The following is a 25197-nucleotide window of genomic DNA, read 5'->3' as shown; positions in this document are numbered from 1 at the left end:
CTCAGGGTTTCAGAGTCAAAGCTCAAGCACCACATAAACGACATCAAAGTTTCTACCTGTGCCTTGAAAGAAAGCCTTATTTCTTGTAGTAATGGAACTGATATTGCTGAAAACCAAACCCGGCGTCTTATTGCAAGAGCAACTGACTTACAATGCCAACTTGATGGCCAACCTTGAGAGGTGCCTGAAGTTAAAGCGAGGGCATCAGTTAGGAAGAAATGGGATCCTCGAGCTTGAGATGGAGGCATATGCACAGATAATCAGGAAGCTGGAGACTCCGATCCCCTAAATTCCTTTGAATCACTGTTGCCAACAGAGCCAGCCCTCTCACTCCCATCTGAAGACATTACTCCATGTTTGCCTGCTAAGCCACCCTCCCCAGTAAAACCATTAGCACATTCACCACCATCTAATGAGATTAACCCAGCTGTGTCTAAAGAGCTTTTGACTGAGTCATTGCCTGGGGCATCACCTGAGGCAGATGCCTTACAAGACAATGCTGAATATTCTTAAAACACAGCCCCAACACTGATTTTGGCTTCTAGACCTATAACTACACTTCAATACCAGCAACCCCCAAAAGGTGAAGTACTAAGTGTGACCCAGGAGAAGGTACACTACATTCCAAAAGCACTGCCTGACTTTTCGAATATGTACAAACAGAAACCTGGGGAATATGTGTGGGAAAGCCTAATAAGGGTGTGGGTTAATGGTGCAAGGAACATAAAGATGGATCAGTCTGAGTTTATTGATATGGGCCCACTGACCACAGATTCTTCATTCAATGTTTCAGCTCAAGAAGTAATAAAAGGATCTAGTAGCTTATTTAGTTGGGTTGCTGAAGCATGAGTTATGTGGTGGCCTACACTAAATCAAGTTGAAGTACCAGACCTGCCTTGATATACTATAGAAGAAAGTATCCACAGGCTTAGGGAAATTGGCATGCTAGAGTGGATTTATCAGGCTAGACCCATAGACCCACACAAGGAGTGCCCAGAGGACATGCCTACGGGGACAAATTTGTGAAGGGAGCCCCAGCATCCTTGAAGATTGCTATTTTATGTAAATCAGATTTGACAGTGGGAACTTTTCTGATTTAAGATGCCTAACTACAATGGGGTTGATTGGACTCCCTGATGGTAGGAGCCAACTGGCAGCATTCAATCAACAAAGACAAGGTAGGTGTGGTTACTGCAATAGACAGCAGAGTCAAAGCAGTAATCAGAATAGTCTGACCCGTATGGATTTATGGTGTTGGTTACTTAGTCATGGTGTCCCTAGGATAGGAAATCTAAATATTTACCTGATCTGTACAAACGGATGAATTCTAGGTCAAGTGAACAGCAGTCTACCTCAAATTGCCAGAATACAGAGTCACAGCCTGTTATGAATTGAATTGTGTCCCTCAAAATTGTATATCAACTTGGCTAGGTCATGACTCCTGGTATTGTGTGATTGTCCATCATTTTGTCATCTGATGTGATTTTCCTATGTGTCATAAATCCTACTTTATGATGTGAATGAGGCGGGATTAGAGGCAGTTATGTTAATGAGGCAGAACTCAGTCTACAAGTTTAGATTTTGTCTTAAGTCAATCTCTTTTGAGATATAAAATAAAGAAGTGAGCAGAGACACAGAGGGATCTCATACAATCAAGAAACAAGAGCCAGGAGAAAAGCACATCCTCTGGACCTGGGGTCCCTGCACTGAGAAGCTCCTCACCTGGTAAGACTGATGACAAGGACCTTCTCCAAGATGCAACAGAGAAAGAAAGCTTTCCCTTGGAGCTGGCTGAATTTGAACTTCTAGCCTCCTAGACTGTGAGAGAATGAATTTCTCTATGTTAAAGCTACCCACTTGTGATATCTCTGTTATAGCAGCACTAGATAACTAAAACACTGCCCCTCAATCAATTCCCAGACTTAAGTGAGCTTAAAGACCCACAACCTTTTGAATGAAGAGGAGGCCAGGTCCCCTAGCGGAAGGACTCCAATACACTGCCAAAAACTTATACTGTTAACCTTTCTTCCAGCCTTCCCCAAAGGGATCTACAGCCTTTTATGAGAGTGACTGTTCACTGGGGAAAAGGAAATAATCAGACTTCTCAGGGATTACTGGATACTGGCTCTCAACTGACACTAACTCCAGGGTACATCATACCACCAAGAAAGCAACTCTGAAAGCAGAGCATGTTCTTTGGACCCAAGGTTCCTGTGCTGAGAAGTTCCTAGACCAGGAGAAGATTGATGACAAGGAGCTTCCTCCAGAGATGACAGAGTAGCCTTTGACTTGGAAGAGGAAGGGCTTTTAAAAGGCTTAATATTGCAATTGGGTTGTTATCACTCATTATTTATGTGAGCATATAGGCATGAGAAGGACTTTTGGCTCTCATTAATTAATGTCCTATAACCTCTGCCTCCTGAAAAGATTTGACATTTCTGGAGCAGAAATCTTACACTGGTCCATCTGTCATGACGATTGGTACCAGACAACAAACTGGTCTTCAAAGGCCAATCATTTGGCCTCTTCTTGAGGCTTTTTCAAAGACAAAGATTGAATCTAAACTTAAGGAATTTGCATCAGTCTCAAGTTCTGTTTCATGGTCAGTTGATATACTTATAAGAACCTGAGAAACTTTGGGGTCTAGAATTCCTTTGTTACATGTTTTGGGGAGTTTGTATAGAGCCAACTTCCAGTACTTCATCACCTTGCAAATATCTTTGACCAGAAATAGACCTGGGACCATAATGCATTCCTAGGGTTATCTATATTTTCCTTTAAGGGTGATTTTCTAGATCATTTCTAACATCACTTGGCAGCTTTGTCTGGCAGGTTTGGACATTCATTAATTCATTCTGCAAATATTTATGGTGCATCTTTTATCTCCAAACATGCTCAATATTATGCCCTGGTAATGTGGTGAACAAGAGGACATTCATCTTAGGGTAATTTTTCAAAAAGACTAGAACTCAGATAATCTGCTTTCTAATCTCAAGTTTGTCATTTACAAGATAATTAACTTTCAATTAATTACTTAATTGGGGACTCAGTTTCCGTTTTTGAAAAAAAAATGCTTTAGATTGGATTGTTTCTTTCAGCTTTGAAATTTTATGATTTAACACTATCATCTTTTCTACACCAAGGATGAAAAAGAAAAAATAAGAACAAAAACAAAAGAAATCAGAATGCCTGATGTCTAATTTGTGAAGATTGCTAAAGAGCAAAGCCTCTCTTTACCAAAGTATATTTGAATAGCCTGTAAGAAGATTTGACTTAGTTCAAAATAAAAATTCAGATGGAGACAAAGAATCCAATCTATGTTTAAAAATCCACAGCAATAAATCTCTTTAAATCCAGTGAAGAAGGGATGGGTCTGTGAATCTGTCAACCATCTACGTGTTGACAAAGCTTTTCCACAGGTGTGATTACCATGAAGAAGTGATGTGCTGTTGGTTTTATGAAAAGTACAGAAGCACAAATATTTTTCAAAAAATACTTTGAAAAAATTTTTTCAATATTAGAAATTATGTTAAAAAAATAAAAGTATATACTTTTCTACTTCACTACCCTGGTGGGTCTTCTGCATATGACAAAAGTCTACAAAGTCCTGTTCACTCTCTGGATAAGCATTTCTTTTTCTGTAATATTTTCTCTCACATCAGTACCTGCTCTCAGGCTATATGGCTCTTTAGGTACAATTACCACTTATTCCATCCCAGGATGGCATAAACGGTTAAGCTCTTGGGTACTAACTGAGAGGTTGGAGGTTTGAATCCATCCAGAGGTGCCTTGGAAGACAGATTTTGCAATTTACTTCCAAAAAATCAGCCATTAGAAAATCTATGAAGCATAGTTCTACTCTGACACACATGGGACCACCATGAGTCAGAATCCGTTGCTCCAAGACAAGTTGTAGACTTGTAGACTGAGTTCTGCCTCATTAACATAACTGCCTCTAATCCCGCCTCATTCACATCATAAAGTAGGATTTACGACACATAGGAAAATCACATCAGATGACAAAATGATGGACAATCACACAATACCAGGAGTCATTTCAAGGGAAAAGTTCAGTCTGCAGATCTCCCAATCTGTTAAATCTCCACTCTATTTTCTTAAAGTACACGTCAGTAATTTAGGAAGAGTATGGCAATTTTTTTTTTTTTTATGGCAAATTAGGAAACCCTGGTGGCGTAGTGGTTAAGAGCTATGGTTTCTAACCAAAAGGTTGGCAGTTCAAATCCATCAAGCACCCCTTGGAAACTCTACGAGGCAGTTCTACGCTGCCCTATATGGTCACTATGAGTTGGAATTGACTAGACGGCAACTGTTTTTTTTTTTTTTTTATGGCAAATTAAGGACGCACTGGTGGTGCAACTGTTAAGCACTTGGCTGCTAACTGAAAGGTGACCGTTGGGACCTACCTATTGGTTCTGCTGGAAAAGACCCATCAATCTGCTCCTGTAAATATTACAGCCAATCCTATGGGGCAGTCCTACTCTGTCACATGGGGTCACTGTGAGTTGAAATCGACTCCACAGCACCTAACGACAACAACAACAGAGAAAATTAAGTTTCACGTGATTTGCTCAGCTCATGCTGGGAGATGCTTCTTATCTTTTTAGAATGTAGGGACTCAGGCCAAGTACAAATGGGTAAGTTTCCCACAATGCCATATAGAATTTATGGGAGCCAGAAAGTATCTATCTGAAGTAGAATAAAATGAACGGTTCATTGTGTCTCAACCTCAAATACCTCAGGGGAGGTATGACGCAGATATATTTTCCTGCAAAACTGTCTCATATACTTGGGGATAAGTGACATTTTGATCTTTTTCTACCTTATTTCCCCCTTTCCTTTTCTGTCACTTAAGCAGAGAACTGGCTAGGTAGCTGCCCCTAGGGCAGAACACAAAGCAGAACCCCTTCCCTAAACCGATTAGAAAACTCACTGGGCTGGCAGAGGAGGGAGCATAGGAGAAATGGTTACAGTAGCAGGGACAGTGGTGAGGGGCAGGTAGGGACCTGTAACTCCTGGAGCTCAGGCAGGGGGTCATTAGCCTGCAAGGTCCCTTACCCTAAGAACAGTGCAGCAGCAGAGCCCGGGCATTTCCATGAGAACACAGCATAGAAGAACACTCTAAGGGCTCAAGTGTTCTTCACGTCTAGGACCAGAGATGAATGAAACCAACTAAAAGCTTTCTAAAGGAAGTTTTTTGTATTTCAAATTCCAAGTAGGTAAGAAACAAGGATGAACAAAGGCACAGAAGCCAGAACAAGAAAATCAGGTTGTAGGTGGAAAAGTACCTCCAAACTCACTGGGGATGGCTAGAGAGGAGACAGAATGAAGGATGCAGAGCAGAGACTAGCTTGAAAGGGAGGAGCTAGTCATTATTTTGGCACAGTGGTTAAGAGTTCAGCTGCCAACAAAAAGGTCAGCAGTTCGAATCCACTGGCTGCTCCTTGGAAACCCTGTGGGGCAGTTCTACTCTGTCCTATAGGGTTGCTATGAGTCCGAATTGACTCGATGGCACACAACAACAAGCCATTATTTAAGTCGGAAAACAACAAAAAAGAAACAGTTGCCATCCTGTCGACTCCGACTCCTGGTGATCTGATAAGTGTCAGAGCAGAACTGTCCTCCATAGGGTTTTCAATGGCTGACTTTTCAGAAGTAGATTCCCCAGTCTTTTTTATGAAATGCCAGTAGGTGAACTTGAACTTCCATCTTCCCATTAGCACCAAAGTGTTTTAACCTTTGCACCACCCAGTTCCCTTCAGTTCTACTTGTGCTGCCCTCTGCTGCACAATGGGGGCGCCTTGAGCCTTCAGTGGTACCAGTAAACCCATTTGAGTTGAAAAGACTGGTAACTGCCCCAGTGGCTGAGCAGGAAATGAGGTAATGACCATGCCTCCTATTTAAGAAGTACATCTGTTGCCTTTGGATAGCTTCAAGGGAGACAGTTGCAGGTGGTCCTGAGGAGGAGGTAACTCCAGTGATCCTGGTGTGAGGTGAGGAATGGAGTTTTAGAGACAGGATTAGCAGCCTATAACAATGACGTATTGGAGGTGTTGGCAACAAAGAAAAAAATGTTGCAAAATGACTCAAAAACCTAGTCTGGTGCCTTGGATAATCTTGGTGCCATGGCAGGTAAAAGAACATATGTAGAAGGGAGAGAGAGAGGGTGCAGACAGTTGCAACTGTAAAGGAAAATGAAGATAAAAATTATGTAGTTCTACTAATTATCATATACACACACACAAAAAAGTTAAGTATGGTATTTTAGAATCAGAGTATTCAGTGCCTTAATCAATAAACTTACTTTACTGGTGAGGAAATGGAGGCCAAGGAGAGTAAGGCTCCTTTGCCTAAGACAGTTCAGCTGGTCTTTGGGAGAATGAGCACGAAAACCCAGTGTCCTGACTCTGTTCATTAGGGCCATTTCACACCGTAGCACCATTGTTGTTGTTAGGCACCATCAAGAGATCCTATGTACAATAGAACTTCCCAGTCCTGCGCCATCTTCACAACTGTTGTTATGCTTGAGCCCATGGCTGCAACCACTGTGTCAATCTATCTTGTTCAGAGTTTTCTTTTCTCTGACCTTCTACTTTACCAAACATGACGTCCTTCTCAAGGAACTGGTCCGTCCTGATAAAGTGTCCAAAGTATGTGAGATGAAGCCTCCTTTGCTTCTAAGCATTCTGGCTGTATTTCTTCCAAGACATATTTGTTCGTTCTTTTGGCAGTCCATAGTATATTCAACATTATTCACTAACACCACAACACAAAGGCATCAATTCTTCTTTGGTCTTCCTTATTCATTGTCCAGATTTCACATGCACATGAGGCGAATGAAAACACCATGGCTTGGGTCAGGTGCACCTTAAACCTCAAAGTGACATCTTTGCTTTGAAATACTTTAAAAAGAGGTCTTTTGCATCAGATTTACCCAATACAATGTGTCTTTTGATTTCTTGACTGCTGCTTCCATGGGTGTTGATTGTGGATCCAAGTAAAATGAAATCCTTGACAACTTCAGTCTTTTCTTGGTTTATCATGGTGTTGCTTATTGGTCCAGTTGTGAGGATTTTTATTTTCTTTATGTTGAGGCGTAATCCATGCTGAAGGCTGTAATCTTTAATCATCAGTGAGTGCTTCAAGTCCTCTGCACTTTCAGCAAGCAAGGTTATGTCATCTGCATAACGCAGATTGTTAATGAGACTTCCAGCAGTCCTGATGACACATTCTTTTTCAGATAGTCCAGTTTCTCAGACAATGTGCTCAGCATACAGATTGAATATGTATGGTGAAAGGCTACAACCCTGACACACACCTTTCCTGATTTTAAACCATGCGGTATCTTCTCATTCTGTTCAAAGGACTGCCTCTTGGTCTGTGTACAGGTTCCGCATGAGAACAATTAAGTGTTCTGAAACTCCCATTTTATCCATAATTTGTAATTATCCACACAGTTGAATGCTTTTGCATAGTTGATAAACTACAAATAAACATCTTTCTGGTATTCTCTGCTTTCAGCCAAGATCCACCTAACATCAGCAATGATATAGCTTGTTCCACACACATCCTTTTCTGAACTTGGCTTGAATTTCTGCAGTTCCCTGTCAATGTACTGCTGCAACTGTTTTTAGCTTATCAACAGCAAAATTTTACTTGCGTGTGATATTTATGATAAAAACAAAAACAAAACCAAACCCAGTGCTGTCGAGTCAAATCCAACTCATACTATATTTATGATATTGTTTGATAATTTTCATATTCTGTTGGATCACTTTTCTTTGCAATGGGCACAGATATGGATCTCTCCCAGTCGCTTGCCCAGGTAGCTGTCTTCCAAGTTTCTGGGCATTGATGAGTGAGTACCTCCAGCATTGTATTCTTTTTTTGAAACATCTCAATTGATATTCCGTCATTTCCAGGAACCTTGGTTTTCGGCAATACCTTCAGTGCAGCTTGGCCTTCTTCCTTCAGTACCATCGTGAAAAGGTTGAATGTTGACCAATTATTTTTGGTACAGCGACTCTGTATTCCTCCCATCTTTGGATACTTCCTGTGCCATTCAGTATTTTACCCATAGAATCCTTCAAAATTGTAACTCAAGGCTTGAATTTTTTCTTCATTTCTTTCAGCTTGAGAAATGCCAAGCGTGTTCTTCCCTTTTGGTTTTCCATCTCCAGGTCTTTGCACATTTCCTTATAATATTTTACTTTGTCTTCTTGAGCTGCCCTTTGAAATCTTCTGTTCAGCTCTTTTACTTCATCATTTCTTCCATTTGCTTTAGCTACTCTATTTTCAAGAGCAGGTTTCAGAGTCCCTTCTGACATCCATTTTGGTCTTTTCTTTCTTTCCTATGTTTTTAATGGCCTTTTGCTTTCTCCATGTATGATGTCTTTGATGTCATTCTACAAAGTATCTGGTCTTCGGTCATATGTGTTCAATGATGGAAATCTATTCTTGAAATGGTCTCCAAATTCAGGTGGGATATATTCAAGGTCATATTTTGGTTCTTGCAGATTTGTTTTAATTTTCTTCAGCTTCAGATTAAACTTGTTGCTGTTGTTAGGTGCCGTCAAATCAGTTCTGACTCATAGCGACCCTGGGTACAACAGAAAGAAACACCGTCAGGTCCTGTGCCATCTTCACAATTGTTGTTATGCTTAAGCCCACTGTTGCAGCCATTGTGTCAATCCAGCTCATCTAGAGCCTTTCTTTTTTCACTGACCCTACTTTACCCAGCAAAATATCCTTCTCCAGGCACTGGTCCTCTTGATAACATGACCAAAATATGTGAGATGAAGTGTCGCCATCCTCCCTTATAAGGAGTATTCTGTCTGTACTTCTTCCATGAAAGATTTGTTCATTCTTCTGGCAGTCCATGGTACATTCAATATTCTTCACCAACACCATAAATCAAAGCCATCCATTTTCTTTGGTCTTCCTTTTTCATTGTTCTGCTTTCACATGCACATGAGGTAATTGAAAACACCATGGCTTTTGTCAGGCGCACCTTAGTCCTTAAAGTGACATCTTTGCTTTTTAACACTTTAAAGAGATCTTTCGCGGCAGATTTACCCAAAGCAAAGAGTCATTTGATTTCTTGACTGCTGCTTCCATGGGTATTGACTGTGGATCCAAGTAAAATGAAATCCTTTACAACTTCAATCTTTTCTCCGTTTGTCATGATGTTGCTTATTGGTCCAGTTGTGAGGATTTTTTTTTTTTTTATGTTGAGGTGTAATTCATACTGAAGGTTTTTGGTCTTCATCAGTAATGCTTCAAGTTCTCTTCACTTTCAGCAAGCAAAGTTTGTGTCATCTGCATAATGCAGGTTTTTAATGAGTCTTCCTCCAATCCTGATGCTGCGTTTTTCTTCATATGGTCCAGCTTCTCAGATTATTTGCTCAGCATACAGATTGAATAATTTTGGGGAAAGGATACAACCCTGACACACAACTTTCTTGATTTTAAACCACGCAGCATCCCCTTGTTCCGTTGGAATAACTGCCTCTTGGTGTAAGTACAGGTTCCTCATAAGCTGAATTAAGTATTCTGGAATTCCCATTCTTCACAATTTTATCTATAACTTGTTATGATCCACACAAATGTCTTCGCATAATCAATAAGGTGGTAGAAATTAAACTTGAATGTGAGCAGTTGATGGTATCCTGCAATCCATCTCTTGTTCTGACTGATGACATCGAGCTTCTCCATTGTTTCTTTCCATAGATGTAGTTGATTTGATTCCTGTGTTTTCTATTCAGTGAGGTTCACATGTATAGTCACCATTTATGTTGTTGAAAAAAGATATTTGCAATGGATAAGTCCTTGGTCTTGCAAAATTCTATCTTGCTATCTGCAGTGTGGTTTCTGTCACCAAGGCTATATTTTCCAACTAACAATCCTTTTTCTTTGTTTCCAACTTTCTCATTCCAGTCACCAGTAATTATCAATCCATCTTGATTGTATATTCGATCAAATTCAGATTGCAGAAGTGGTACAAATCTTCAATTTCCTCATCTGTGCCATTAGTGGTTGGTGCATATTATGGATTGAATTTTGTCCTCCACATATGTGTCAAATTGGTTAGGCCATGTTTCCTAGTATTGTGTGGTTGTCCTCCATTTTGTGATTGATGTAATTTTCCTATGTGTTGTAAATCTTTATCTCTGCCTGTAGTTAATGAGGCAAGATTTAAAACCAAAAACCAAACCCAGTGCCTCTGAGTTGATTCCGACTCATAGTGACCCTACGGGACAGAGTAGAATTGCCCCATAGAGTTTCCAAGGAGCACCTGGCAGATTCGAACCGCAGACCCTTTGGTTAGCAGACATAGCACTTAACCACTATGCCACCAGAGTTTCTGAGGCAAGATTAGATTAGATTATGTTAAAGAGGATTAGAGTGGGATACAAAACCCTCACTCAGGTCACATCCCTGATCCAATGTAAAGGAAGTTTACCTGGGGCTTGGCCTGCACCATCTTTTATCTTACAAGAGATAAAAGGAAAGGGAAGCTAGCAGAGAGCTGGGGCCTCACATCACCAAGAAAGTAGCACTGGGAGCAGAGCACATCCTTTGGACCTGGGGTTCCTACATGGAGACGCTCATAGTCCAGAGGAAGATTGAAAACAAAGACCTTCCTCCAGAGCTGACAGAGAGAGAAAGCTGTCCTTTGGAGCTGACTCCCTAAATTTGGACTTCTAGCCTACTAGACTGTGAGAGAATAAACTTCTGTTTGTTAAAGCCATCCACTTGTGGTATTTCTGTTATAGCAGCACTAGACGACTAAGACAGTGGGTAAATTTGAATAATATTCATATTAACTGGTCTTCCTTGTAGGCATATGTATGTATATTATCCTATCACTGACAGCATTGTGCTTCAGGATAGATCTTGGAATGTCCTTTTTGAAGATGAATGTGAGGTCATTCTTCTTCAATTTGTCATTTCCAGCATAGTAGGCCGTGTGATTATCTGATTCAAAATGGCCAAAGCAGCCTACTTCAGCTCACTAATGCCTAGGGTATTGATCTTTATGTATTCCATTTCATTTTTGACAACTGCCAATTTTCCTAGTTTAATACTTTGTACATTCCACATTCTGATTATTAATGGATGTTTGCAGCTGTTTCTTCTCATTTTGAGTCTTGCCACAGCAGCAAATGAAGGACGCAAAAGCTTTACTCCTTCACATCAGTAAGGTAGACTCTAATTGAAGAGGCAGCTCTTCCCCAGTCGTATTTTGGGTTTCTTTCAACCTGATAGGCACTGTATCAGACAATGTTCCACCACTATTCATAAGGGTTTCACAGGGCAATTTTTTTTTTTTTTTATGTAGACCTCCAGGTCCTTCTTATTGGTCTGTCTCCACTGAAACCTGTCAACCATGGATCACCCTGCTGGTATTTCAAATATTAGTGGCATAGCTTCCAGCATCACAGTCACACTCAAGCCACCACAGTATGACAAACCGGATGTTACATATATACCCATATATAGTTTTGAAGAATGTTTATTATATGCTGTGTATATACATAAATGTACATAAATATTAAATTTGATTTTATTAATTATAATATCTAATATGAAAAATTACAAACTCAGAAATAAAATACACCCCAAAAATATTTCATAATTTCAGCACAGAAAGCAGGAACTGAAAAAAGTAGTCTACAGGCGTACTTCAGAAATATTACGGGTTCAGTTCCAGACCACCAAAATAATGTGAATATTGCATTAAAGCGAGTTTCACAAATTTTCTGATTTTCCACTGCATATAAAAGTTGTGTTTACACTATACTGTAGTGTATTAAGTATGTGATAGCATTATATCTAAAAACGAAATGTACATACCTCAATTGAAAAATACTTTATTGCTAAAAAATGCTAACCACCATCTGAGCAGTCAGCGGGTCATAATCTTTTTGCTGGTGGAGGGCCTTGCCTCAATGTTGATGGCTGCTGACTGATTAGGGTGGTGGTTGCTGAAGGCTGGAGTGGCTGTGGCAATTTCTTAAAATAAGACAACAGTGAAGTTTGCTGCTTCAATTTACTCTTCATATCATGAAAGATTTCTCTGTAGCATGCAGTGCTGTTTGATACAATCTTACACATAGTAGATCTTCTTTCAAAATTAGAGTAAATCCTCTCAAATCCTGCCACTGCTTTATCAACTAAGTTTATGTAATATTCTAAATCCTTTGTTGTCATTTCAGCAATGTTCACAGCATTCTCACCAGGAGTAGATTCCATCTCAAGAAACCACTTTCTTTGCTCATCCATAAGAAGCAATTCCTCATTCGTTCAAGTTTTATCATGAGATTGCAGCCATGCATTCAAATCTTTAGGCTCCACTTCTAATTCTAGTTCTCTTGCTATTTCTACCACACCTGCAGTTACTTCTGAAATCTTGAACCCCTCAGAGTCATTCATGAGGATTGGCATCAACTTCTTCCAAGCTCCTGTTAATGTTGATATTTTGACCTCCTCCCCTGAGTCATGAATGTTCTTAATGGCATCTAGAATGGTGAATCCTTTCCAGAAGGTTTTCAATTCAGTTTTCCCAGTTCCATCAGAGGAGTCACTATCTATGGCAGCTTATAGCCTTATGAAATGTATTTCTTAAATAATAAGACTTGAAAGTCAAAATTACTCCTTGATCCATGGGCAGCAGAATGGATGTTTTAGCAGGCAAGAGAACAATATTAATCCCCTTGTACATCTCCATCAGAGCTCTTGGGAGACCAGGTGCATTGTCAATGAGTAGTAATATTTTGAAAGGAATCTTTTTTTTTCTAAGAAGTAGATCTCGACAGCAGACTTAAAAAATTCGATAAACCATGTCATAAACAGACGTGCTGTCATCCAGGCTTTGTTGTTCCGTTTATAGAGCACAAGCAGAGTAGATTTAGCATAATTTTTAAGGTCCCTACGATTTTCAGAATGGTAAATGAACTTTCATCCTAAAGTTACCAGCTGCGTTAGCCTGCAACAAGAAAGTCAGCCTGTCCTTTGAAGCTTTGAAGCCAGGCATTGACTTCTCTCTAGCTATGAAAGTCCTAGATGACATCTTCTTCCAACATAAGGCTGCTTCATCTACACTGAAAATTTGTTGTTTAGTAAAGCCACCTTTATCAATTATGTTAGCTAGATCTTCTGGACAACTTGCTGCAGCTTCTACATCAGGGCTGCTTCACCTTTCACTTTTATGTCATGGAGACGGCTTCTTTCCTTACACTTCATGAACAAACCTCTGCTAGCTTCAGATTTTTCTTCTGCAACTTCCTCATCTCTCTCAGCCTTCTTAGAATTGAAGAGAGTTAGGGTTTTGCTCTGGATTAGTCTTTGGCTTAAGGAAACGTTGTGGCTGGTTTGATCTTCTATCCTGACCACTAAAATTTTCTCCATATCAGCGAAAAGGCTGTTTCACTTTCTTATCATTTGTGTGTTCACTGAAATAACACTTTTAATTTCCTTCAAAAACTTTTCCTTTACATTCACAACTTAGCCAACTGTTTGGTGCAAGAGGCCAAGTTTCTGCTTTTGACATGCCTTCCTCACTATGCTTAATTGTTTCTAGCTTTTGATTTAAAGTGAGAGACATGGGATTCTTCCTTTGATTTTAACACTTAGAGGCCATTGTACGGTTAGTAATTGGCCTAATTTCAGTATTGTTGTGTCTCAGGGAATAGGGAAGCCTGAGGAGAGGGACAGAGAAGAGGGAACGGCTGGTCAGTGGAGCAGTAAGAAAACACACAATATTTATTGACTACATTCGCCATTTTGTATGGACTCAGTTCATGGTGCCCCAAAACAATTACAATAGTAACATTGTAAATCACTGATTACAGACCACCATAATAGATATAATAATAGTGAAAAACTTTGAAATATTATGACAATTACCAAAATGTGACACAGAGACACAAAGCGAGCACATGCTGTTGGAAAAATGGTGCCTGTAGAATTGCTCCATGCAGGGTTGCTACAAACTTTTAATTTGTAAAAATTGCAATATCTGCAAAGCACAATAAAGCAATGGGCAATAAAACAACGTATGCCCATATTTAATTTACAATATCAAGTATCTGTAAGGTAGATCCAATCACAAGGTAACCTATTTCACAAATTTCTTACATGGCAAAAATTCTAAAAGGTAACATTTAAAATTTAAAACAAATAAAAATGTTTTTAAAAAACAAATTAAATTTTTGGTTATGCATTATGTCCTTATTCTAGGTTTTTGTAATTTATTAGTTTTTATTTTCACCTAGAAGGTTTTGAAAGCTGCATTTTCTGGACCAGTGGTTCTCAAACTTGAGTGTGCATCAGAATCACCCAAAGGGCTTGTCAAAACAGCTTGCTGGGCTGCACCTCCAGAAACTCTGATTCAGTAAGTCTGGGATGGGGCTGGAGAATCTGCATTTCTAACAAGCTCCCGGGATTTGCCGATTCTGCTGGACCAAGGACCAAATGTTGTAAACCACTGCTCTAGGGACCTGGGGTGAGTGATTAAGAATATAGATAGGCTTAAACCAGTAAGAAGAGAGAAAAGAACACACCTGTTCTATACCTATCCATAATCTAGATGTCATTGGTAGCTGCCATTGAGTTGGCCCCAACTCATGAGGACCCCATGCACAATGGGTTCCTAGGAATCTCTGATGAAATCTGTTTTACATCATAGCAACTCACAAGCCTCCACTGACAGACAAGTGGTGGCTGTACATACGGTGAATTGGCCAGGAGTTGAACCTGGATCTACTATACGGATGTCAAGAATTCTACCACTGAACCACCAACGGTCCCCATGGATAGGGACTCAGGTTTTAACTAACTTTCAATCTTCATTTTGTGCTTTAGTCTCCAATCACTGCACTTTTATCACTCCTGGAAAAAGAAACCTTTAATTAGACTGGAAACCCTGGTGGTGTAGCAGTTAAGTGCTACGGCTGCTTACCAGAAGGTCAGCAGTTCAAATCTACCAGGCGCTCCTTGGAAACTCTACGGGGCAGTTCTACTCTGTCCCATAGGGTCACTATGAGTCGGAATCGACTCGAAGGCAGTGGGTTTTTTGGGGGGCGTTTAATTAGACTAGAGAAGTTCTGGTGATATAACAGTTAAGCATTCGGCTGCTAGCCGAAAAGTTGGTGGTTTGAACCTACCCAGCAGCTCCATGGGAGAAAGACCTGGGAAACTGTTCCTGTAAAGATTACAGCCAAGAAAACCCCATGAGACAATTCTACTCTTTCACTTGGGTTCCCTATGAGTCAAAAATTGACCTGATGACACACAACAAAAAAATTAGACTAGATCCTAGAACCAAAATAGCATTTTATCCTGCTATAAAAGTTTAAATTTTCAATGATAATCAGAGCCTTTCTTCCCGCTATGTCTGAGCTAGTTTCTAATATTTGTGAATGTACATCCTGAAATAGAAAATTCTGAACTGATAGTGAAACGAGTCATCCTTTTAGCAGCTTAAACCAGCTGCCACTCTGTGTATGACCCCTATTCTAGTTTTCTTACAGGGATAGAGACATTGGCCCTAAGTTCCCGCACCATTTACTTTGTCCCTGCTCTTGCTTGTCAGTTGAGGCCTAAGGATCTAGGGCCTGTCCAATCTCATTTGTCAGGAGTCTATGCAGTAAACATGCCATCGACCCCAGCCTGTTAGAAGGGCTTTTGCCAAACAGCCATCAGCACCACAGCCGGCAGTTAGGCCCAACTATCGACCCCTTGAGCTTCGTGTTTAATTAAAGTCAGTCCCCTCAGCATCTTTATGCTTTGTTTAGAGTAGTATACAGTTCTCACATCATAAATGTGACCAAGGCCTACAGTAACACAAATGTAGATGTTTTACTATTTCAACACAGAAAGCAGGGACTGAAAAGGTAAGCTATTCCTCATACAGTATCAAGTATCTGCAAGGTAGATCAAATCATAAGGTAACCTGCTTTACAAATTTCCTACATGGCAAAAATTCTAAATAGTAGTATGTGTTCATTGTGTTTATCAAAGCAAAAAGTAAAAAATTAAAGTGCCTATAACCTATAATGCTATACCCATAAATAGCTGTAATTGTGGTTTTGGCAACTAGTCTTCAAGGTACAGGCGTACACATGCATGCACATACACACACACATTGGCACAGACAAGAAAATATATGATAAAAATAGGCATGCCGTTTTGTGGCCTTTTTTCCTAACATATCTTATTTTTTCTGCTTACTAAGTTCTGGGTTTACAGAAAAAATGAGCAGAAAGTAGAGAGTTCCTATATACTCCTCCCCAAAGCAATTTCCCCTGTTATTAACATCTTGCATTAGTGTGGTACATTTGTTATAACTGATGTACCAATATTGATACATTATTATTATTAAAGTTCATAGTTTACTCAGGGATCATGCTTTGTGTTGTACAGTTCTATCAAAAAAAAAACCCAACTGGTTAACATAGAGTCATTTCCCATTCATGTTGACCACATGTGTTTGGCCTCATTAACATAAAAAAAGAGAATCCTTATTTCCAAATAGAATCATATTTACAAGTACAAAGGTTAGAACTGCCATATTTCTTTTTTGGAGGACACAATTCAGTGCATAACAACATTCTACAAATATTTCTGTAATTTATGATAATGTTTCCTCTGTTGTAATTATTACCATATTTTTACTCAAAAAACACGTCTTCTAAGTTTGTTTGCCAGTCGCACCCTCCGCCCTCAAGGTATTTTCATAAGCACCACTATGCCAATTTTTTTTACATGCTGCTGTATAAAAAATTAACATAGCACACTTAAGAAAACACCTTGTGAGGGAGGAGTACATGATTGGCAAACAAATGTAAAAGATGCACATTATTTGTGTAAAAATATGGTATATTCCTTATTCAATTCGCTTGACTAAGTGAATTATCAAGCACTTCTAAAACAATATTAAATAATGATGACAATATTGGACCTCTTTTTTCCTGATTTAATAGAAGTTTTCTTCTAGGTTTTCACCATTAAGCATGATGCTACTTTTTGTTTCATTTACTTGTTTTTTCCATTCAGTCTATAAAAACTTTAGTATGTATCTCTAAATGATTAGCATATTTTTTAAAAGATCTAACCACAATAATAATAATTACATTTAATAATAAAATAATAATTTCTTAATATTATCAACTATCCAATCATTAATCACATTCCAATTGTCTTACAAAAGTTACAAGGAATGTTTTAAATCATTATTCAAAAAGATCTACATAGTGCAATTAGTTAATATTTCTTATAAGAGCTTTTTAATCTATAAGTCCTCCTCTAGCTTTCTCTCATTCTTCTTGCAGTTTTTTTATTGAAGAAATTAGATGATTAGTCCTGTACAATTTCCCACAATCCAAATTTTGCTAATTGCATATCCATGGTGTCATTTAAAATGTTCCCTGTCATCTGTGGATCTGGAAAAATGACTCTGCATCCCAACATTGCCTTTCATACAAAAATAAATTCTAGATAGATCATAGATTTAAATTAAAATGTCCGTTCTAGAAGAAAAAATGAATTATTTTATAATAACAGGAAAAATAGAGGACAAAAATCCCAGAAGTCATAGAGAAAAAGATGAATACATTTGATCACATAAACATTTTTAAATCTTGTGTAGATAAATATTATAAACCAAATAAAAGACTAAAATGTAAGTTTCAGTGTTTTGATCAAAGATTCTATAGAAGAATCCTGATCAAAAGGGGGAAAATGTGAAACAGGATTTAAAAATCTCAATGTAATCCAGGCTTTCTGGAGCCATTGAGGCTGGATGAACCCCTGAAACTATTGCTTTGAGATAACCTTTAAACTTTAAACCTTAAGCAAAATTATTCCCTGAAGCCTTTGAATCAAAAAGTAGTTTATCTTAATTAGTAAAGTATGTCTGCTTTCAGCATTGTGCTCTCTTAAAGAGTTATCTATGTGAAATCAAATTGGCAACAACTTGAAAGGCTGGATAGGAAGCTTAGCAGACCGTTGTTGTTAGGTGCCGTGGAGTCGGTTCCAACCCGTAGCGACCTTATGTACAAAAGACAGTGAGTTTAAGATAATAAAAAATAATGTGATAGAAGAATTTGGAAAAGGGTAGGGACAATAATAGCACAACTTGAAGAACATAATCATTGCCACTGAATTGTACATGTAAAAATTGTTGAAATGGTGTATCTTTGGCTATGCACACTTCCAAAAAAAAATTTTTTTTTTTAAATAAAATTTCCAGGAGGGCATACACTACACATGGAAAGCAAATTGGATGATTCCCCAACTTAAAACCTTCCAAAACTCCTGTTGCCCTTGGAATGAAATCCAAACCCTCCATGCGGTCCAATAAGGTCTGTGAGCCCTGGTCTTGCTCTGGCTGCTCCTCCCACCACCCTCCTCCTTGCCTCCACACCCCATTTCTCAAATGCTGTACCAGCCTGTTTTGGTCTTAAGGTCTTTCTACTAGGCTAGTGGTTCTCTAACGTTTGGATCTCAATGACCCTTTACACTCTTAAAAATTATTGAGGAACTCCAAGAATTTTTCTTTATATTTTAAACCTCTCAATATTTGCCATAGTAAAAATTAAAACTGAGAAATTTAAAAAATATTTATCATTTGGTTTAAAAAGAAAAAAAAAAGAGCAACCAATAAATCCATTACGTGTTAACATAAATAACACAGATTTATAAATAATAGCTATATTTCTAAAACCAAAAAAATAATGATGACATTGTTTAACATTTTGTAAATTCCTTTGATATCCAGCTTAATAGAAAATAGTCGTATTCTCAAGTCTGCTTCTGCATTCAAACCCCTTCAATATGTTGCTTAGGTTGAAATATACAAAAGAAAAAAAAAAGGTGTTTTCATAGACCTTTCAGGGTAATTGTAGATGTAATTGTCTGATCCCAGACCCACTGCCATCCAGTTGATTCCGACTTGCAGCAGCCCTACAGGACAGAGTGGAACTGCCCCACAGGGTTTCCAGGGCTGTAAATCTTTATGGAAGCAGACTGCCACATCTTTCTGCCATGGAATGGCTGGTGGGTTCCAACTGCCAATCTTTTGATTAGCAGCCAAGCACTTAACCACTGTACCACCATGGCTCCTCAATTCTTTGATATTAGATCAAACTTTGACAAGTGATAATTTCTTAAAGGTCATTTGTAAGGCAGAATCTGAAACCATGCCAGTGAACTTTCAGTACATTAAAATCAGTTGTTATACCTTGTACTTTGAATTAATCTTTTACCCATTCATGATTTTGTAACACCTTGCATTGATCATTTGGAAAATACTGGTTTACTGAGTTACGCAGATCTTCTAAATGTTAACCCATTTCACTATAAACTATCAACCAATTATATTTATTAATATCACCTTCTCCAGTCCTTGGAGAAAGACATCATGCATGGTAAAGTAGAGGGTCAGTGAAAAAAAGGGAGACCCTCAATGGAGATGGATTGACACAGTGGCAACAACAACGGTCATGAGGATGGCACAGGATGGAGCAGCGTTTCCTTCTGGTGTATGTAGGATCGCTAGGAGTAGGAACCGACTCGAGGGCACCTAACGACACCAGTACGTCCACTTTCATTAGAAATCTTTAAGTGGTGGGAAACTCTCGTGCTCACTATGGCACAGGGCATTTCATGGGCAGTGAAACTATTCATATGATACTGTAATTGTGGACACGTGGTATTATGCATTTGTCTAAACACCTAGTGTACTTGGTTGCTATCCAAAAGTTTGGCTGTTCAAGGCTACACAGAGGTGCCTCGGAAGAAAGGCCTAGCAATCTACTTCTGAAAAATCAGCCACTGAAAACCCCATGGAGTGCAGTTTTACTCTGATACCCACGAGATCACCATGAGTCAGAGCTGACTTAGTGGAAACTGGCGGTGGTGCTGGTGGAGGCATAACTAAGAAAAACGCCGGCTTTTAAGTCCTACTTTGCCTAGTTTCTGAAAACCCTGGTGGTGTAGTGGTTAAGTGCTACGGCTGCTAACCAAACGGTTGGCGGTTCGAATCCACCAGGCGCTCCTTGGGAACGCTATGAGGCAGTTCTACTCTGTCCTATAGGGTCGCTATGAGTCGGAATCCAGTTGACAGCAGTGGGTTCTGTGGGTTTGCCTAGTTTCCTTCTTGGAGGGTGAAGGAAACCAGAGACATCCCTAGACCATGCCGTCCACATTGGACTCCCTAATGGGGGCTTTGGCTCGGGCAGCCCTGCTGAGCCCAACTGAGCAGAAGAGGACAGTATCAGCAGCTGCAAGCCCTCACACAACATCTCACTTAAAATGTCATGTGTGCTACTTGGTTTAAATTGTCACCCCTCCAGCAACCACAAACAATGCAGAAACAGCAGATGTGTTTTCTATTTAGAATTAAACAGTTTATCTCAACCACTGTCATTGTTATAGAGAAAAAATAAATAAATATCCATCTTAATGTAAACTTCAAAAGGTACTTTCTGGCAACATGAGATATTTTCAAATCCAAAATCCTCTGAGAAAACTAGGATTTGACCACAGATTTTTGTTTTCAAATTGGGATGCTGGCAGCTCCAAGAGTAGTAAAACGTAGCCTGGTCAAAAGATTTTTGGTCCGATATTACATACAATAACTCATGTCATTGATGCTTAATGGTCCAAAACATTAAGTAAACATCATAAATGTCTTTTGTTATTAAATGTTCCATTCAAACATTTTGTTTAACTCTTGTGCAATGGCTTGAAAAATAGGAAAGCTGTAGTAGAGATTGGCTTTTGTGACTATCTTTGATTCTTCCTTTCAGAGATCTTTGTAAAAATGTATTCCAACCTCAAAGTCACAGAAAGAAAACAACATTTCTGCTCTCTGGTGTGTGCATTCTATCTCTGAAAGTTAGGCTACTTGTAAGTTTGACTTTGTTAGGTCAAGTTCAAGTTACCACCCATGCGTTCAGAAGACTGACTTTGTTCTCTCTAACGTTGGGAGTCAGCCTTCCTCTGTGATAACTAAAGTAGAAATATGGGTGTTTTTTTAATGTGAGGTTATAAAGACAAGGAAAATGCTACTTTTCAAAGATCATCTTACAACAATAACAGTTGCTGTAGTGAAAGGAAAAACAAAATTGGTTTGTAAAAAAGACTTATCAAGACTGTGATCATCGAGTATAGTCTACCCCAGCCCACATATCTTGACATAAATGCATTTGTGTTTCCATAATCTGAAGGTTCTGTTTAGGCATTAAAACATGACTCATTTTATCCTGGATCTGATCTCAGCCTTTCTCTTGTAATGTTTAATCTGTAGCTAAAACATCAGTGAAAAACCCCACAGTGATGTTCTAATTGTATTTTTCTGTGGAGCTTCTTTTCTTCCAACTTACGTAAATACAGTTGCTCAGCTACCCTACTTGGGTTATATATGCTCATAAACCAATGCATGTGAAAGAGTTATCAGGATGCTTTCTGGTTCTATTAAGGAGGAGACATCCAAACAACACAAACCAAGTGGTCATCCATTTCTGTTTCATCATTTTTGTGTAAAGAAAATGGGAATCACCTTTGGTATGTTGTATCCCATCTCAGTTAATTCTAACTATGTGTTTGCATCACATGAAGGAAGCCCTACACTTTTTTGGGAGAAGGGACCAGCCTTACTCTAAGTTCTAAGATTTTCTAAATAAAACTCCTGGGAGTTTGTGTTTTCATGGTATATCTATGATTTATTGGTTCATTTATTCACTTGCTCAATCTTTCATAAGAAAATTATTTACTAAGCATTTGCTAAACTATAAGTATAGGGTCCCTGAGTGGTACAAATGGTTAAGCATTTGGCTGCTACCTGAAGGTTGGTAGTTCAAGTCCACCTAGATATGCCTTGGAAGAAAGACCTGGTGATCCACTTCCAAGAAATCAGCCATTGAAAACCCTATGGAGCACAATTCTACTCTGACTCATATAGGGCCACCATGAGTTGGAATTAGCTCGGTGACAACTGGTTTTGGTGGTATGCTGTAAATAAGAAAATCCCATCCTTGCGTCGGCAGGATTGCTAGCTAGGTTCCAGGTGGTCTGCCATGTTTGTATCTCTGACAGAAATAATACAACTCTTCTATATATGAAACTCATTTAGACACTTTTAGGACAACCTGCTTCCTGCATCTATTATGGAATGACCAAGGTCATTGTGCTATATTTATTTCTATAATATTCATATAGCATCTTGAGCCACAAATTTTGCAAATGATTGATGTAAAAAGTCCAGAACAGCACAATATTGTAATAAGAGCAGCAACAGCAAAGGCACACCAGCAACAAAAAAAGATTGCTGTTATTTCTCTTTTGTGCTTGGAGAAAATAAACATTTCTAATATATAGTCTAAAGCATTTCTATTTTCACTGGCTCCAAGATCCTTCAATATCTGGAAAGGTGACTATAAAGAAATATTTGAAAAATACTTCACAAGCAAACATGCAAAAAGGGAAGTCTATAATGTGTTTTTTCTCTGTTAAAAACATTTTGTTACCAAGCATTGAGAAAAGTAGTATTTCATGGCTCAGGCATATACATCTTGATAATGTCACTGCATCATAACAAAATATGGTTGAGTTGATATTTGAAATCAAAAGACTGAAAACTGTTTCAGATACTGCTCACCATAGTGTTGTTCCCTGTGGGAACAGAAGAGAATAATGAGGATGTAGAAATAATAAGAATGGTCTTCTTGATTCTTTTTTTCTAGGTATAACAGAGCTTTATTGGGATTTTGGAAATGGAAATATTTTAGTAATCAAATCAGTTTTCAATCAATATCTAAAGAAATTTTTTTTTCCATTGAAGAAAAAAAAAAAAAAGAGGGAGAGAAAAACTGTCAACTCCTTCCAAAGTAATCTGTAAATATTAAAGCCTGAATTCTGGAATATTAAAATCTTATAGATCATCGTTCCGTTCTCCCCTTTTCACCAAGTAAATGGCATGACAAACAGAGAGAAATTTAACCACTGGATTTATTAAAACACCAAAGAATATTTCCACTTTTTTCTTTGGTTGAGAAAAATTTTAAGGTATTATTATCCTGAAAAACCACCCCCATACTAACTGCTGGAGTGCCAGTAAAGCATAAAAGATCTTTCTGACTAGTTTTTCTCTGACAGTTACAGTGCATAGGGCCTACTAACAATGTACTAGAGATTCTCCTATCTATTTCTATTAAAAAAGTAAAAGGTGACTTTTTATTAACATGACAGTTACTTCATTTGCTTTCTTGAGGAGATATGCTTTGAAACAAACTGAGCAACTTTGTGTATTTACATGGGAGTTTTTATTTTTAATTTTTTTTTTATTTTTTTTTGGTGAAAGTATGTACAGCCAAAGATAGGCCATTTTAACATTTTCTACACGTACAATTCAATAACATTGGTTACATTCTTCAAGTTGTGTTACCATTCTCACTATCTTTTTCTGCATTATTCTACCACCATTATTTTAAACTCACCACCCACTAAGCATTTTATCCAATCTTTCAAGTTCCTGAAGTCAGTTTGATCTTTAAAACAGCACAAAGCTCAAAGCAAGCATATGGCAGCGTTTTTATAAAAGTAGAAGGTAACGTAGACATTAATGAGAGCTATGGGGCAGTTCTACTCTGTCCTATAGGGTCGCTATGAGTCGGAATCAAATCGACGGCACTGGGTTTTTTATGAGCTGGTAGCCAGGACGCCTGTGTTCTGGCCTTCAGCCTGAGCCACCACACTCATCAAGGTCCTGGAGTGATTTACTCTCTCACCTGTTTCCCTCTTTGAAGAATGAGTCTTCTCTCACTTAACAAGCATGCTTGGCACTTCTTGTTGTTGCTGTCCTTAGGTGCCATCAAGTCGGTTCTGACTCATAGCGATCCTACGCACAACAGAACGAAACACTGCCCAGTTCTGAGCCATCTTTATAATCGTAGTTATGCTTGAGCTCATTGCTGCAGCCACTGTGTCAATCCACCTCGCTGAGGGTCTTCCTCTTTTCTGCTGACTCTGCACTCTGCCAAGCATGATGTCCTTCTCCAGAGACTGATCCCTCCTGAAAACATGTCTAAAGTATGTAAGACACAACCTCGCCATCCTTGCTTCTAAGGAGCATTCTGGTTGTACTCCTTCTAAGTCAGATTTGTTTGTTCTTTTGGCAGTCCATGGTATATTCAATATTCTTCACCAACACCACAATTCAAAGGCATCAACTCTTCTTCGGTCTTCCTTATTCATTGTCCAGCTTTCACATGCATATGATGAAATAGAAAATACCATGCCTTGGGTCAGGCGCACCTTAATCTTCAGCGTAACATTGCTTTTCAACACTTTATAGAGGTCCTTTGCAGCAGATTTACCCAATGCAATGTGTCTTGATTTCTTGACTGCTGCTTCCATGGCTGTTGATTGTAGATCCAAGTAAAATGAAATCCTTGACAACTTCAATCTTTTCTCCATTTATCATGATGTTGCTCATTGGTCCACTTGTGAGGATTTTTATTTTCTTTATGTTGAGGTGAAATCCATACTGAAGGCTATGGTCTTTGATCTTCATTAGTAAGTGCTTCAAGTTCCCTTCACTTTCAGCAAGCAAGGTTGTGTCATCTGCATAACACAGGTTGTTAATGAGTTTTCCTCCAATGCTGATGCCCTGTTCTACTTCATATAGTCCAGCTTCTCGGATAATTTGCTCAGCATACAGATTAAAGAGGTATGGTGAAAGAATACATCCCTGATGCACACCTTTCCTGACTTTAAACTAATCAGTATCCCCTTGTTCTGTCCGAACAACTGCCTCTTGATCTATGTAAAGATTCCTCATGAGCACAATTAACTGTTCTGGAATTCCCATTCTTTGTACTGTTATCCATAATTTGTTCTGATCCACACAATCGAATCTCTTAGCATAGTCAATAAAACACAGGTAAACATCCTTCTGGTATTCTCTGCTTTCAGCCAGAATCCATCTGACATCAGCAATGTTATCCCTGGTTCCACGTCCTCTCTTGAAACTGGCCTGAATTTCTGGCAGTTCTCTGTTGATATACTGCTGTAGCCATTTTTGAATGATCTTCAGCAAAATTTTGCTTGCATGTGATATTAATGGTGTTGTTCTATAATTTCCACATTTGGTTGGATAACTTTTCTTGGGAATAG

Source organism: Loxodonta africana, chromosome 1 (genome assembly GCF_030014295.1).
Source record: "Loxodonta africana isolate mLoxAfr1 chromosome 1, mLoxAfr1.hap2, whole genome shotgun sequence".
Lineage (NCBI taxonomy): Eukaryota > Metazoa > Chordata > Mammalia > Proboscidea > Elephantidae > Loxodonta > Loxodonta africana.
This window is presented reverse-complemented; position numbering follows the sequence as displayed.